Genomic DNA, 17,199 nt, shown 5'->3' with positions numbered 1-17,199 from the left:
TTTAATATGAATTCATTTTATACACAGGAAATGATGCATCTCAGGCAATGGTAAGAGAGCACCTACGCAGGAACCTGAATTGGACTTCTGAACGAATACAGTGAGTGGGAGTAGCTGAAGTGTGCCATTGATATTAGCAAGAAAAAGCTCTGCTTTCATAGAGGACAGACATGAGTGTTTCCAGAGTTTAATAGACAGAAGAAGTGACTTTAGAAGAAATAAATAATAAAAAGAGCAGGCAATAAAAAAGCTGGTGCCATAGCTAGCTCATCTTCAGTTAATAAACACAAACTCAGATAGTAAAATGAATGCTGGAAGGGGAGGATTATTTAAGATGTCGACCCCACTTTGAATCCAAATTCTTTTTTTATTCTTGGAGCATGGCTTTGATGCTTCATAGGTGCACACAAAGCTAGGGGGTTTATGAGGTCCTCCCCTCTTGACTGGTGGCATTCAAATCTCTCGAGAGATGTGAGAATGGCACCATTACACTAAAACAAGGACTCTGTTCGGGGACATGGGGGTTGGGGCAGTGATGTGAGGAAGGCTTAAAATATTGGCCGACTTAAATAGCAGCTCATGTGACCCATCATGCCTGACCTACGCTTTCTTATCACACTGCAGTTCCATAGATATCTTTTCTAATTTCATGAGTGTGCACAAGTAAGTGTGAAGTCAGTATGAAAGACGATTCCAGATGTTCTCAGCTGGCTGTTGCCCAGTGAAGCTCGTACAGTATGTTTCTGCCTGCCTAATTAGTGCACACACTCTCACATGAAAACACAGTCAACCCCTCCCCACCACTCATGTCCCACTGTTTCACTGGGTTTATGGTAGGAAGAATACATGCACCCCTTGTGTGTTTTATACAGGACACACATGCAGGCAACTAAACAAACAACCAGGGGCTTAATTACCTCATAAGGGAGGCCAGGGGTGAGGGCTGATGATGAGTCACAGTGGCATAATGTAAAATAATGTGCAGTGCAAGAGGGGGGGAGGGAGCAATGCTACGCTGTAAATGCGACTGATTGAGGATTTGGATTAAAGCAGTGATTCACAAGGACAAATTATTCAGCACTAATGATCTGCAACTGCAAGAAGTGCCAGGGTCTAACTGGCTATCTACTAACTTGGCTGCTTTTTGCAAACATAACACTGTTGACTTGGAACAATACAAGCATGTAGTTGCGACTTTTGAACTGGTAATCTCTCCATGTGTGTAATTAGACAAACAAAAAAAGACTGATTCAATATGCCAAATAGACATGCTTGTGTCTGGATGTGCTTCCCGTACTGACCTTTTCTGCAGGCGACAGAACATTGTATGTTGGCAATAGCTTCACTTCCTCACAGCACAGTATGTCTGACATCTCCTGCCAGCTTGTCAACACTGGGCTCTGTGTGGAGTTTTAACAACTTCTTTTTTTTTTATAAGGAAAAACCTTCAAGATTAGTAGAAATAATGCTGATGAAATTGTGTAAAAGAAATCAGCTTGTGAAAATTACCAAGAAGGTAATTGATTTAATATACGTCACAGCAATTTCCCTACATTCCTGTTATGTTTTTTTTTTTTTTTTTTTTTTTTTTTAGGAGACACGATGCGGGATGACAATTTAGAAACTGTTTACTTCAAACCAACGTCGTTTAGGAGCAGGCATTACGACATGAAGGTGTTTAAATGTCACTTTTCAGGGCCTAAAACGTCAGCTTAATAAAAACAAAAACATGCAAGTAGTGTCACACTGAGGGAAGTTTTGGGGCAGTGGAACAACAGAGACAGAAACCCCAAGGTCAGTGTTTCAGGGCAAGCGACCAATGAGGAAAGAGAGATGGTGTGGACAGATGTCAAAAGTAATTTGCGTCAGGCCTGACAAGCTCCAGCTTGGCTATCACTTACTACTCTGAGCCTGGAGTCAGGCCGGTGCCAAAACAATGCCAACACCTCTCTGTGACGATCAGTGCCTCCGGAGGTTGTGCAAAATGGCTGCCGCCATGCCAGTGCATTACTACGAGTCACTAGCTTTGCAGTTTTTTTTTTTTTTTTTCTTTCTCAGAGGAAGTGCCATCTGTGAGTGACAGCGGGGCCTCAGCCATTTATTGTGAATGCAGTAAACAAAGCTGCCATTTTTGCATTTTGAGAGTCTAAGCTGCTTGCATGTTACCACGAGCAATGCTGTTTGTTGTCATGAGAGATATTAAACATTGTGTGATGTATATCCTTTCTCTGTCCCCATTTATCTAGTTGAGCCCATGCTCTCTTACCAGCAGCAGGGCAAAATAAATCCTCATTTTCACATGTGAAAGCAGGCTGGACAAAAATTCAATACACATGAGAGTGCTTGGTCTTGCTTTAAGCACAACAGCTGACGAGAATAGGTGGGGGGGAGGGTGAGTGTGTTTGTGTGTTTGTGTGTGTGTGTGTGTGTGTGGGGGGGGGGGGGGGGGGGGGGGGGGGTTATATTGGGAAATAAATCAATATCAGGCCATTTACTGTCATATTCTATGGTCATCGATGATCTGTCAAACGATTTATTTCAAAGTCTGAACTGTTCACCAAAAGAATTTTCTCAGGAACTTTCTCTGCATCCACAACAAATGATGAATAACTCACAAATCAATAAAGTGTGCTTTATTGAGCCCACATGCTTGATTTGAGTTTGGCACCTGGCCCAATTGTTTTTCATTTGCCAATCCCCCCAACACACACTTCCTTGGCTTGCTTTATGCTGTGGTAAATAACCACACAAAGGCACGGACACTGAAAGAAGTGTGTATGTTTGTATGTGGATGTGAGCCACAGTGAAAAGACTATGTTTCATGCACCCTGCCAGGTCCATTGAGTCATTTTTTTTTCTAAAATGAAATGCAAGCCGTGTTTCAGTAGGCTTATTTGACTCCTGAATATATCAAGTCTCAGCAGCGTGATTCAAAAACATCCGCCACCCTTGATCAGTATTTCTCAATAGGCCTTGGGTTTCCTCAATGAAATCAAAGTTGGCAGTGCCACGTTGATCCGGGTCAAACCCTGCTGTTATACTCAATGGGGCTGAATAAAATCCTGGCAGACAGACTGAGAGCTCGCCAGGGTAAGGTCAAATGTTTTGACCCATACCAGGAGGCCAGGCCCCGTCTGTGAAAAAACCACCATCAAAAAATAAATTGTCTACATCAGCAGGATGCTTACAGAATCACTAGAGAAGAGGTTCCGCTAACAGGCTTTGATGGACAGGCATACAAACATTTTGTGCCGTATTTGAGACTAAAGCATAACTAGTTCTTTGAGAAGGTTTTCTTGAAGTGAACTGTTCCCAAACTGAATGAATTAGACTTGGTTGCAGGGCATATTGGTGGTGCAACTTAAAGAAAAGAAATAAGATGTTAGGGAACAAAATAGGAGAGGCAGCAGCCTTATTTCATTTAATATAAAGACCTTGTGCCTTGCAGTAATAGAAAAAGTCGATGCACTAAAGCTCTTTCATTTCCTGCCTTCCTCTCACCTAGGTGAAACTGGGGCATTCCTGTCGGCCCAAGTATGAACAAGTGACTAGCAATCCTCACTGACCTACTCAACTCCACTGTCTAACGGACCTCTTGGGTCACGGCCTCAGTGTCACATGCCAGCAGACAAGAAAAGGACATCGATTACCAATAAACTCATTAAGAACTAAGAGACGGAGTCTCCGCACTGACACAACAATTTGTTTCTGTCAAAACAAGAACTTAGCATTCAGTTTGCCTTCAGATTCACTTCACTCCTTTGCCCTATTGAACTTGTTTTACAAATGAGCAGTACCTGCATGCCAAGACAACTATACTATCAGTTGTGTCTACATATAGTAGAACATATTAGACAATTATGTGGATGCACATAAATTGGGTGTTATTTTTGTAAGTTTCCTGCTTTGGGACAGCGGCCATTGTATCCTAAAACAATCAAATGATAACGATGTAATATCTGCTGCTCCTGTGTTGTGCATCTGTTATCCCTGATGTTGACTGGCAGCCAACTAGCAGATACCATGCCATCCAATTTGCATTTCAGGTTTAATATGTGAAGCTCCAAATGTTGTGAAATCTAGCACAGTCATGATCTTGATTTATTTTCTCCCATTAATGTTCTTATTCCTTTTCTTAACCCTCCTTCCGCAAGTTTTTTAAACAATCTACATCTCTAGGTATTACACTCATTTCTCATTCAGGGCAGTAAACATCTTTCACACAAAAAGTGTCATCGTGCTCAAAAACAGCCATATTGTTTGCCTTCATACCTCTGATTGAAGAAATAAACTAGCTTAGCATATCAGTAAAAAAGTTTGCCCCTTTGCACCCGCACCGCTGTCTCTGCTCTTAAGGCACTGGAAAGGATGTGCCTGAAGATCGAGATACCAACTGAGGACGTGGAAAACTACAGTTATCGCAACTTGAGCTATTAATAAGATCAGCAAGTGTGCAGACACTTGCTGATCTGTGTTATCATGGTTTAGGACAATCTAAAATGAAACAACGCTGAAAATATGGTGCAACTGTGACAGGGGGCAAAAACGAAAAGAAATGTGATGTGCCATGGTGTCGGCGTAGTTAATCGAAAATAATGGCCAGCAATTTATAGTCGCCATTCTGACCAGCAATGAATGTACTGATGCAGGAGATCGAATTTTAATGTGAACATTCCATCACTTTATACAGGCTACTGATGTTTAGGGCCCTTGCCTACCGGCACATGAATGTAAAGACAGAGGTTATCACAGAGCAAAAATAAAATGGGAAACACTCTAAAAACAGTCCTTTTACTCTCTCCCTCCCTTTTACTTTGCTGTGTTTTTGTGTTAACTCTTTTGCGCATGTGTGTGTGTGTATGTGCAGGCTCACATTATAGAATGTTGTACAACATTAGGGTGATTTGACAGTCATCCGATTTCCACCTGCAGCCATTGTAATAGATAAACGGACAAGGAGGAGGGAGGAAGTAAGCTCATGGGGGATGCAAATGAAGACCACCTGCTCTGTGAGACCATGGGGAATACTGAAGCCCATCATTATGTATCCTAATCGGACAGGAGTCCATCTAGTCTCTCTTTGCTAGTCCTTTCAACAGTGCTTACCTACGTGTAAAGACCTTGACGTGGATTCAGGGTAAACAACGAATAAATCCAGATTCTGTGTAGTCGAGTGGCCCTTTACCGTCATTTAATCTGGTTGTTCAGTAACACAAAGATATACTTGAACTTCAATGTACCCAATGAGAAAAATAGATTGGATAAACTGGATTTACTATGTTAAAACAAACTGTTTTTGATTATTTACAACATCCTCCACTACCTCCATTACAGGTAAAGGGATCTACTCATATTTTGCACTTAAATTATGGGTCAGTTCATTTGTGCACTTGTACTTAAAAATAGAACAAGTCATGTCCATATGATCAACTCCATGTCCTTAGTTGACTTCAAATACACATTTGTGAAGAGAAATACAAACTGATCACTTGAAAGAAGAGCAGGTGGAAAATACTCTGTGATATACAGAGTTCACATAGGTCCAAGGTTTTTGCTTGTTGCGTCAAGACATAGCTAGATGGATTTTTTATTTTAAGGATAACTATAAAATAGAAATCAGATAGATGTTTTGTTTTTTTTTTTCTTTAGTTTTTTTTTCAAATTAACTTTTGGAACTGTTGTCATGAAAGACAGTGATCTGGATCTCTTTGTATTGCGTAAAATTGAGTATGGTTGTTGAGCTTGACTAAACAGGAAAGTGGCTCATAATGAATGCCGTTCAAAAGACCCTCTAAACAGCAGGTCTGCGATGAAATACAAAAATTACAGTTCAGCTGTGAGTCTTAAAGCTCAGCGTTAGATTTTTTTTTTTTTTAACTTTTTTTTTTTTTTTTAATAAACTCACTCATTAAGTTCATACTATTGTCGGTTCTCCTCGGCTCTGAGCACAAATGGCAAATAACCTCCTATAGGGCATAAGAGTTCGAAATCAGCTGCATACAATTTTCCTTTTACACAGTCATTTTCTGCATTTCACTCCTGACGTCAGCGCACTTAATGAAGACAGTGTATAGCTCACTGCTGCCGAGTTCTGCACAGCCAGTCTAAAGATTTTATTTCACCGCTTCCACAGCTTGCCTTATTTCACCATGCCTTAATGAGAGTCGTTTGGAATAATAGGCTTCCATTGAACAGAGGCATCTGCATCTACAGAGCTCTAAATGAGTGAGCTAATTTACAAAGATAATCACCCCTCCTGCCGTGTTTTTATTCGGAGATGCTGTAGATTTTTACCTTTGGATTTAATTTAGTCAGAAATTACCCCCAATCCTCCAGTAAATGCTGAATATGTCATTTAAATGTGTCTATAAATTAAAGAAAATGTTATCTTCATAAAAATGGCAATTAATTCAAGGACTTGTGTCATAAAGAAAAAAGGATGACTAAATTCTGAAATGTATAACCTTTGTTAAATTAACCAGTCAGACCACCGTCCAGTACAGTGCCACAATTTAAATAGGCAGTCAATTTACTTTACTTAAAACTTTCAATACATTTCTAATTAAAATAAATACAAGCCCAAAGCCCCAAAGTAAGGTTTGGTTTAAATGAGAATGTTCTTTAATCTTGTTGTATTGTTTGATGTAAAACCATCAGATCCATTAGTTTAGCACATACAGAACAGATCAAACCTGTCGTACTGTTAAGAAACCCATCTCTGACTCCATTCAACGTGCCTCGTCCTACACTAAAAAGAGATTTTGAGTAGCCTAAAGAAGCACTTTTTGCTGCTTTAGAGACATAAAAGGGACTACAAACATTTTTTACATGTTTCCAAGAGCAAACAAGTGAGATTTCTTAGGGTGCCTGGGTAATGATGTCCGCAGGGACATTTAGAGACGCAACTAAAGAATGAAGTGAGCTCTCTCTTTTCACTCTCTCTTCTGTCTCCCTCTCCCTTCCTCTCCTCTCTTGTTCAGTCCCAGTGTGCATGTGAGCGTTGTCACTGATGACACAGAAGCTGTGGCTTCATGCAGTCACTGCAGATGGCAGATATAAAAAAAGAAAAAAAAAATACAAGGGACAGGAAGGGAGGAATGGCTTGCAAACGGCATAGGCCATTTTGACAGAGTGAAACCCAGTCTTGTCAGAACAAACGGAAAAGGTCACAAACTGTGACAGTGCAGTAATGTCCAATTCAATGAACTACACTCTCTTTTATTTAACTTCCCACTTTGGCGTTGACTAACTTGTCTTTTAAAAATGTCATGCCCTTTTATTTCTGTAAAGGTTGCTCAGGAGGCAGCCATAAGCAAGAGAGGCCGAGTTGTTTATCACATTCCCGGTGTTTTTTTAAGCAGTTGGGCCAGAGAGAAGCCGTTAGTAAATTGGCAAACATTTACAGTACATTTCCCCATGCAGTTCTGCTGGTGTGGCTGTTGCTCAAATTCATAAGATATGAAAGAAGCAGCAGCAGAGGTTAATTCCCTGGTGCTGTGTTACGCAGGCTGGCAATCCAAGCCGAGGAACAAGACAACAATATGGCTAGCAGCTAGCGCAGGACATCCTCCTCACAGCTTTGTGTTTAGCTTATCACAATAGACGGTCGGGATGGTTTCCAAATAACGGCAGAGGGTGGGAAGACAGGAGAGCAGAAGGAAGGGGAAGAAGGGATTACATTGTAATGTGTTTTCATGGCTACCAAATGAACCTTTCTATAGACTGTGACACAAAGAGACCAGTACTGTAGAACACACACACACACACACACACATTCCTGGACTGTCACAGGAATGAAAAGCAACTCCAGTGAAAGGAAAATCCATTTGCAATATTAAAAGCTTGAGGGGTGACGGCCAGCATCAGTGGCTAAATTGCCAGCCAGCTGCACATTTTTTTCATGCGTATTAACTGTATTATTGAGTTAAGACAGTTTTAAAATAAAACATGTTGTAATTGACACCTTTCTTCCAAGTCCAGACCTGAGGCAAGACATCAAATACGGACGATACTTAAACTTAATAAGGCATTTTACTGTCTAAACCTCAAGTTTCAACTACAGCCATGAACAGAGTCCAAATATTATCATATTCTTTATATTCTGGTCTTTAGACTTTACCCGATTTGGTTCCAATTTCTGACTCATTTACACACACACACACACACACACACACTATATATATATAACTTGCATGTGCAGTTCTTTATCTGCTATGTACTTAATTGGAAAAATTGAACTCGTATTGTAAACACTTACTCATGCCAAAGATTTTGCCAGTGTTTGCTTTCTTGGGAAATGTTGTCAGGTTTAATTGACAGATTTGCATGATCTAATCTATTAGGTATTTAATGCTGAACCATGAATGATTGTATGGAAAAAAACTAAAACTTTCCAAATCCCACTATGCAAACTTTTTTTTCTTTTTCTCACAAGCAAATGGTAATGGTGTCCAGTTACAGCAACACTAAAACTCTCCTGGAATGTTTCTTTGGGGTAGATCGACATGAGAGAACACATGCTAGGACAAGGTAGGTATAGGTAGAGGATTTAGAGTGGCGGCTAGGGTTGCAATGCTTGACATCTGACATGGGCTTCTTGTGAAAAGATTGAGAAATTTTGTGGACACTCCTGGGATTAGAGATCAGAAAAACTCTAGTTTAATATGCTGTGCAGGGTTTAGGGACTTCATGGTTGGATGATGATACAGTTCAAGCTTTGTGGCACTAGAACTGGTCTCCATCATGGCCTGTGTCTTTATGAAATACTTAGGTCAGTAAATAAAATAAATAATGTTGTTAGAAAGGGTTGTTTATTTGTTTTGAAAGTGTGATTTGTGGTGTTTTGAATAATCAAGTATGGGACAAGCAATTTCTATCTAACTTGTATGAGTTGACAACTTGCATATTAGCAGATATTGATATTGCCAACAGCTAGGTTTTCATTAGTGGGAAATACCGAAGAGGCAACCTTCTCATTTCCTCACCATTTTCTGGGCTCTTGCTCTTAGACTACAGCACAAACCCAAAGGCACAAAAAGCTCAAGATTTGGTCTTCCATGGTTCTGTAGCCATATCAGTTCAGGAAAAGATATTTATTTTGTTGCTGTTCATGCCACTAGATGTCACTGCATCCGACACCCTGGACCTTTTAAGCATGTGCTATCTATATGTGAGAAATTTCACACTATGGCAAAATCTGAAAATAAAATTATTATGACGTAGATCTTTATATATGGAATCGTGCATAACATGGTGACTTCACAGGGTTTGGTATGTGTAGCTTATTTATGCAATCCGTCACTCTGTGCTATTTCTAGTGTCTTGAAGCCATTCTGCATGAAGTTCATTTTAGAGCGACCCAAGTCTGCTCAACAACTCTGGCTAAAACTGCCTCTCTATGTTTAACTGTTGCCATCTTATCTCAGCAGATTTCAGTATGTCCAGTGCCAAATATAGTCAATTGCACTACACCAGGGGTGTCCAAAGTCTGACCTCAAAGGCCGCTGTCCAGCATGCTTCCAATGTATCCCTGCTTCAAGACAGTTGACTGACAGTAAATGGATCCAACTGACTATGAAGTTCTTCATAGCGACTTAATCATTTGAGTTGGGCTTGTTGGAGCAGGGAAACATTGAAAACCTGCAAGATTGTGTCCCTGCAAGGACTGGCTGGCCACCTCTGTTGTAGGGTAAAGGGAACTTTAGAAGTTTCATGATACTGAGTTTTTGTTTCCTTATTTTGTGGAAACATGTCTTTTTTTTTTAGGTGTGTACACATGCTTTGATTAAAATCAACTTTGCAGAAATGTGTTTGATAAAGAATTTTAAACTATAAATATATTGTGGGGAAATGGAGGGGTCATCCATGCCATAGTTTCTAGCCCACCTAAATATAAACAAGCCCCATCTGTGCAGTGTTATCCATAACAGAGTGATGCAACTCTCAGAAACTCCTCTGAAATAGTTCCTAAAATATACATGAAAAGGGAGCAGAAAGCTATACCCATTCTTCTGTCGGTTGTTTGAAGACCTGAGCACAACTTTCATCTGTCATCGCTAAAAATATCACAACAAGGAAGGGAATATGAAAACAAAAAGGTGGGAAAAGACAAAAAAAAAATTGAGAATATTGTAGTGAATGAAATTGTCAGCATCACCAGCAATACTCAAGCGCATCCATATTAGCAACATTTCAATTCTAGTGTGATGGAAAAAAAAAAGAAAGACAAAATATCAAAATATTTGCTTTCAGATTTTGGCATGTTGCAAATAGGCAGGACAAGGGAATGCTGCTGCTCCTCACACTAATGTCTAACAGCCACTCATTTATTTCCCGCACAGCTTTGTGTTTCCTCTGGGCTACCATTTGCTTTGCAAAATGCATGCATGAAATTCTTGAGACCAGCCGCCCCATGAGATTCTAAATAATAGATTACCAACACAGCATCCAGCCTGCGCTATAACTTCATCCCTGACTGTCTGGCCTCATTAACGTGAAAACTGTAAAAGATAGCTGACTGCTAGCCCAGGTGATGGCACTCAGCCCTGGCCTTTGGCAGGAGTGGCCCACCCTAAAGAGAATATACGGCATTGCACTCTGTGCAGTTCATCTTGTAATCCACATTTAAGCTGCTAAGCTTTCTTTGAAGGCAAATGAATGGTGACCAATGGCAAGAAAGACTGAGAAAAAGGGAGAAGAGGGTGAGAATTTCAGCAAGAAGCACTGAGAGGAATGAAAAGACATGGAATGTGGTAGTTTCATCTGGGAGGAATGAAAGGTGGTTGGTTTGGGCTGTATAGGCACAACCAAAGGTGACCTAAGCCATTTTCATCCACTGATTGTCCCCCTTCTCCCCCTCCCACTGCCCCTCCCTCCATTTTTTTTTTCCATTCTCTCCTCTGTAGCTCTGTCTTTCTCGCCCTCTCTCCCCATGTCTGCTTCCAAATGGCAGTCATTATACCGGACATGAAAAGTCATTTTAGTTCCGCCTGGCTTCTTCAAAGCAGCTAGCGATAATTGCAGATTGAGTAGAGAGAGAATGCCAGGGTTACGCAGAATTTAAACATTGACTCCTAACCTTGTAGAGATGCAGGAATTTAATTTCAGTATTAAACATACAGAACAAATAAGGAATAATAATGACCAATTATTTATAATCTGTCCAAATACACTCTTTTTTTAGCTATATTTCTTGCTTTGGCAGAAAAAATGGATACATATGTGAATGTCTCAAAGTGGACCGGGGGCATCGGACCTTATTACAACACTTGAAAAGCTTTGGCACGACTTGGGGAAACACTTCCAAATTATGAAAAGTCCATCCCCTATTAAATGCATTTCTCATTCGTGAAATTGCTATGTGGCAATGTCACTGCACTTTTTAATGGAATTCTTTCCCCTTTGCCAATTCAGTCGGAATCTGGAAAATGCAAATGGACAACAAATATTAATCTTGAGCTTTGTTTAGGATAAGATTCTTTTCATTTCCGGTTTAGTCTATGCAAATGATTATGCTTATGAGCTTCTGCTGCAGCAAACTATTCTATGTCATTTGCTTGAAACCGTAATTCCGTTTTTATCTTTCACAACCTTTTCCTTGTAAGAACAAACTTGTATGTGCGCATATAAGTGCCTCAAAATCAGCCCATAAACAGTTTATGGTCACTAAGGGTCACATATTTGTAACACTTTTTCAGTTTATGAAGTAGCCACCAGTCTGAGCTAAGCCTCCCACTTGCACCCTTATATTTTGCCCAGCAGGTAGTATAATTGTTCTCGGAAGGAGCTTATAAGCCAAAGCCCCCATATTTTGCTTTGTGCTGCCCGGACCTATATCACATCACCTCCTCCCATTTGCAGACTCTAACCACATGCTACCTCTGAAGTAAAGACTTTTATTTGCGATTAGTGAATTGTTTTTTTTTTTTGCTTTTTTTTTTTTTTTTTTTTGCCCAGTCATTCCCTTTTCATGGAATGACATGAGTAAATCGGTGGGGGAGTGGATAGAGAATATAACCTGGTATATATGTCTTCCACTCCAGCAGCTCCCACCACATGAAACACAGCCTTCACTTACTCTCTGGTGAGCAGAAACAAATTCTAAAACTGTCATACTTTAATTGAAATTCCATCACTTGTGTGGCTGCTATTGTGGAATAATTTGATAAAGCTGTGTGACATGAATGCACAGAGCCGCCCGTCACTTCCATTTCTTCCCTCAGCCTTTATTTCCTCATTTTGCCAGTTATTCAAATGAACCTCAGAGGATTCTGCTCTCAGTCTTTCAAAAAATTAAGATAAGAGAAAATATGACAATGGCGATGGCATAAAGCAAAATATTTTAGGATGCAGCTCTGAGGGAAATCTTGAGTAATATCATCCTGTTCCCTTTGCAACATTTTAAACTGGAGTTATTATCTTTGATTGCTGCTTTTAGTTTTCTGGAATTTAGCCCTAACTCTCTCAAGGTGTTCATAGTGACAGACTGTTAGCGACTACATGACGGATGATCCAAAATGGAGGTCAAGGACAGAATTACCATCTTTTGCTAGTGCCACTGGCCCTGATCCAAATCCATACCAGCGTACTCGCTCGCTGCTTATGTCTTCACAACTGGCTACAGGCGTTTGGCATCTATCATATCTTCTGAAACCCAATCCGCAAGCAGCTGCGGCAGAAAAAGCAGCCCCCCCCCCCATTTCTGTCACACCGGTACTCCCCCTACATGCAAGATCTGGAGGCACAGCCTCCAGGCAACACATGTTCAACCAGGTTCAAAATCAAGCTGTGCCTTTTGTGTTATAGGACATTGAAGTGAATTTCACAAGAGATACATGTGGTGTAATCAAAATGAGAAAGTGAAGGTCTTTTTTTCCCTCCTTTTTTGTGACTCATCATTTTTATAAGACCCACTTGTGACCAAGAGATAAAAATGAAAGGGAGAGAAAAAAAGTGTAGCAAAAGAGGAAAATAAGAGTTAACAGGAAAGAACAAGCTCAGCTGTAGCCTTGTGTTCCCTCCACTGCCAATAATATTTACGCCTCAGCTTTCTGCCCTGACAGCGTGATGGACAGCAGAGGTGATTTTTGCCTGGGCGTGAAAATAGGCTTCTTATTATTCCAACCGAGTGGCAACTTGAATATCAATAAAAAAAAAGAAAAGAAAACTGTCAGCGTTCCCTTATGTGTAAAACCAATGCCCCGTAGCGGTGGTTTTTATCAAGCAACCCACCCTTGACGATAGTTATGCAGTACTAGAGGTTACAGGAGGAAATGCTTGCCAAGTAAATAAGTGAGTGAAGCGATTGAATAGAGGGGGAAAAACACAGCGGGACCAGGGCCAAAGTGAACCAAGGGTAAAGTCCTGATCACTTCATTATGCTGTGATGCAGTTCAGTGTTGTGCAAAATCAAACTGCTTTCTCATTTGTCACATTGCATCAAGCTGGCGTCTCTGAAGGGAGTTTTGTAGTCGGCTGAAAGGCCCCTGAAGCACGAGCACACGTCAGCTGATTTACAGGAGGAAACTTAATTGTGCAGTATACAAAAAGTGTGACACATGCCCATACACCTTGTTAACCCTGGATATGACATCTTCCAGTCAAACTTTTCTACTACATCCGCCAACCACCCACCCTTGCCAACAAGCAAGCCAGCCTGCCAGTCAGTGGGTAGCTGTTAAGGACCATTGCTGGTACAAAATAAACTAGAATACACCCACTGGATTACAGAGGGCAGGCAGTGAAGGGGGGGGTGATTGCTAACAGACCTATTGGCACTCCATATCCTCCAGTTCCAACACCACGGCGCCTGATAATTGTGGCCTTTATGTTTACGTATTTATTTTTGTAATGTAAGTGTTGATTTCTCATTCCACACTTGTAATAGAGGCCTCGGCCTTGGAATTCCTGAAGCGGTGCTCACAAACACAAGCTTGCAAACACATGTGTACGTACACAGAACGACAGAAAAAAAACTTTTTTTCCTCCTTTACTCTCCTTTATTTTTCCCCCATACTCTTGAAAATAAACCTGTGACTCAGAGCTACTTGGCTGTGCGAAGAGAATGAGGCTGTGAGGTGGAGGCACACTTGTTTCTGAGAGGGCTTGGCTCAGTGCCTGAGAGGGACACGGATAAGAAAATATTTCAAGCTCGCATGGTCTTTCCAAATGCCTTTGTTCCACCAAATAAACTGCGAGCTACGAGATTTTTAGCATTGAACGAACATGTTTTCTGGTGTAAGAAAACCTCATAGCAGAGTAGATGTGTGTATTTTCTTTTTTTCTCATTTGAAAACCAGATATTTTAAAGAGATGACCAACTCCTGTCTAACATTTATGTTTAAAACTTTTCTGCCTTTTCCAGACACTAAAATAAAGTAGGATATGATTCAAAATTAGCTTTAAACACAGATGAGAGCGGAAGTAGAGGATTGGCAAGCACACAAAATGTCCTGAATCTCTTAGAGCTACTTTTTAACACTTATTATTTCCCAGTTTAATGACTTGGATACAGACCCACAGTACACACACAAGTGAGTGACACAAAAAAAGCTTCCACTTTGAATCCTGCTCTTTATAACAGATTTATTTTTTCCCACTGTGTACCTCAAAGTCAATGACTAAAGTTATATATTTTGAGTTTTGAGGATCTGAAAATAACACATGAAAATGGATAGTTTTGAGTGAAGATGGCTGCGTCAGAGGCGCTTTATGATGACTGAGACACTTGTTCCCTTCACCGACTTTGGATAGGAGCACTTAAACTAAACACACACCTCGGTGCGTATCCTTTTTGCCCTCTTTTGGGAGCTGCTGTAGCAACAGCAGAATTGGAAATCGAAGTTGTGGTGGCAGCATTAATTGCACCGTGTCAAAATTGGGCAAGCGCTAATTGTTTGAGCCCGAAACTGTAAAACATGGAAGACAGCGGATGATGCTGGGGTGTGCTTTCCCAAGGTGCTTACTTGTTAGAAACTTGGAAATGCTTGAGCAAACACATGCTCACAGATTTGCATGTTTAAACACACACACACACACACACACATCTACTGGCCTTTAAAACACATGACAAACTTACTCTGCCCTTATTTAACTGCCTTTTCATTTGGTTTTAACAAAAAATATACATCTTTAATGTGAATAATCTGTACAAACATGTAATGTTGACTTTTTTAATCTTTAAAAAGCGCATGACCACATAATTAGACTGATCTTTGAAAATCACCAAAACAATTTCTGATTTTTTTCCCAAATAATTTGATTAACTTAGTCTCTTATACACTTATTTATCCCCCCCCCCTTTTTTTCTGGCTTATACCTCCTCATCTACTGCATTCTGCTCATAGGCTTGGGAGAATGAGTCCCCTAGTGGCTCAAATGGCACACTGAGCACAGGTGGCATGCGCTTCTACTGGAGATAAAGCTTCACTTTCACCCGATTGACCGTACATTTGCGTGACTGTCCAGCTCTCCGCCTGTCTGATATTTCACAGACTTTAACAAAAATATGCCAGCTCTTTAAAAAGCACAGTCAACTCGAAGCCGACGACCAAAATAAAAACATGATCTAAAATAAGACACGGTGGATGGAGGATCTCTGGAGAGTTGCAGGAATGCACTTTGAAAATTCTTCACAATCCAGTCTCTGAAAAGGTTTCCACAACTCTAAAAGGATGTTTTACATGGACTATATTTACATGACAGCCGAAAGTTGAGCTAAAAGAAAAAGGAAACGAAGAAAAGTAAGAAATAAAGGAAGAAAAAAAAACGTGTAAACTGGACGCATTTGTTATTTTTAAAGCCATTACGCGGAGCCGGTGTTACTGGCTTAACCAAAACGCAATAAGAAGACAGCGGGTGCTGTTTTCATCCCGTTTGCTTCAACATACATTTCAGCCGCACATTACAGACAAAGATCGAGTTATGAATTGTTTTTAGTCGTTGCGTCTCTGTCACAGCCCGACATCTGAAAGGTTTCGCGCATTTAAAATAATAAACTGTGCGTTAAAATAAACAAGATGATAGGCGTCTGTTTCATTAAATCCACCAACACAGCCGGTATTCATCAGGAGAATTAATGTCATTAATATAAGAATACTGCGAGCAAGTTGGAGAGGCTCTGCGCACACCTGAAATCACTGCGGCAGCGACTTCACTTTCCAAACTCACAGGCTCGTCAACAGTCTTACCTTATCATCATTTTGCAGTCAGTTTGAAACTCAGTTTCTCCTTTCTTTTGCTCTGTGTAAACAGCAGTCGAGAGTTTGTTTTACATCCAGTAGCCTAATGGCAGTCGAGTCCTGGGGAAATCAAGTAACGTGGAGCAAAAACAAAAAAAAAAAAAAAGGAAAAAAAGAAAAGATAAAGAAAGAAAAATCCGTCTTCAGGTCTTCTCTCCCTCCAAAACGTTTGGTCGTCTCTTCCTTTGGGTTGTCCGTTACCAGCGCGTTGACTGGCGATTGTCAGGCGGACTGGGTAGAAACCGCGCACATGTGGTGTGTGTGTGTGTGTTATAATCTCTGTCTTGGGTCTGCTGTGTTGGGCTCGTCAGATCTTCACTGTATTGGACGTGGCGAGACTGTGGTTGTGTTTGGAGAGTGCGGTGTGACTGGGACATTCAGCCCTCCCTCCCGCTCAGTCGCTCCCACCTTCTCTCACTCCCTCCCTGTTCCTGTCTCTCTCTTTTTCTCTCGCTGCCGAGACCCGAGCCCGGACTGTAGTGTGTTTCCGTGCGTGGGTATGGTTGATGAGCTGGGGGGGGGTGACGTCACTCTACGGGGTCCCTTTTGGCAGTTCTCCTCCAACCCCCCCCCCCCCCCCCCCCAAAAAAAAAAAAAAAACAAAACATGCAAATACTCCTTGGAATGTGAACATACACTAGATTTGTTTCAGAGATGAGTGTGTGTGTGTGTGTGTGTGTGTGTGTGTGTGTGTGTGTGTGTGTGTGTGTGTCAAGATGGGGACCAAAGCCTGACTGCATACTAGTTTATGGAGCCTTACTGTAAACAAGGGAATTGTAATTTTGTCCCCATGGGTAAAAAAGTGTGTGTTCTTTTTATTTAAGGTTAAGACTTGAATTTCGGGTGAGGGTTAGCATAAGGTTATGATAAGTTTTAGGGCAAGGGTTAGGGTCAAACATTAAGTTTTGATGGCTAAGGCAATGGAAAAGGGCTAAAGAATGAATTATGTCAAGAGTTCTCA

General features: G+C 40.8%; 1 protein-coding gene across 4 annotated transcripts in view; it reads right to left on the bottom strand.

Annotated features, from left to right (window-relative positions):
- The window catches only part of LOC306769091 (receptor-type tyrosine-protein phosphatase delta), a 128,501-nt gene extending 111,961 nt beyond the window's left edge, over window positions 1-16,540 (bottom strand). For all 4 annotated transcript variants that reach the window (XM_079257606.1, XM_079257607.1, XM_079257609.1 and 1 more), the window contains exon 1: window positions 16,188-16,540. The gene's annotated coding sequence lies outside the window, so the exon portion shown is untranslated. The remainder of the gene's footprint in view (window positions 1-16,187) is intronic.
- Between the last annotated feature and the right edge of the window lie 659 nt (window positions 16,541-17,199).

The sequence above is a fragment of the Telmatherina bonti genome (genome assembly GCF_933228915.1).
Source record: "Telmatherina bonti genome assembly, chromosome: 18".
NCBI classification, from domain to species: Eukaryota; Metazoa; Chordata; class Actinopteri; order Atheriniformes; family Telmatherinidae; genus Telmatherina; species Telmatherina bonti.
The sequence above is the reverse complement of the archived record's forward strand: the minus strand, read 5'-3'. Positions and strand labels throughout refer to the sequence as shown.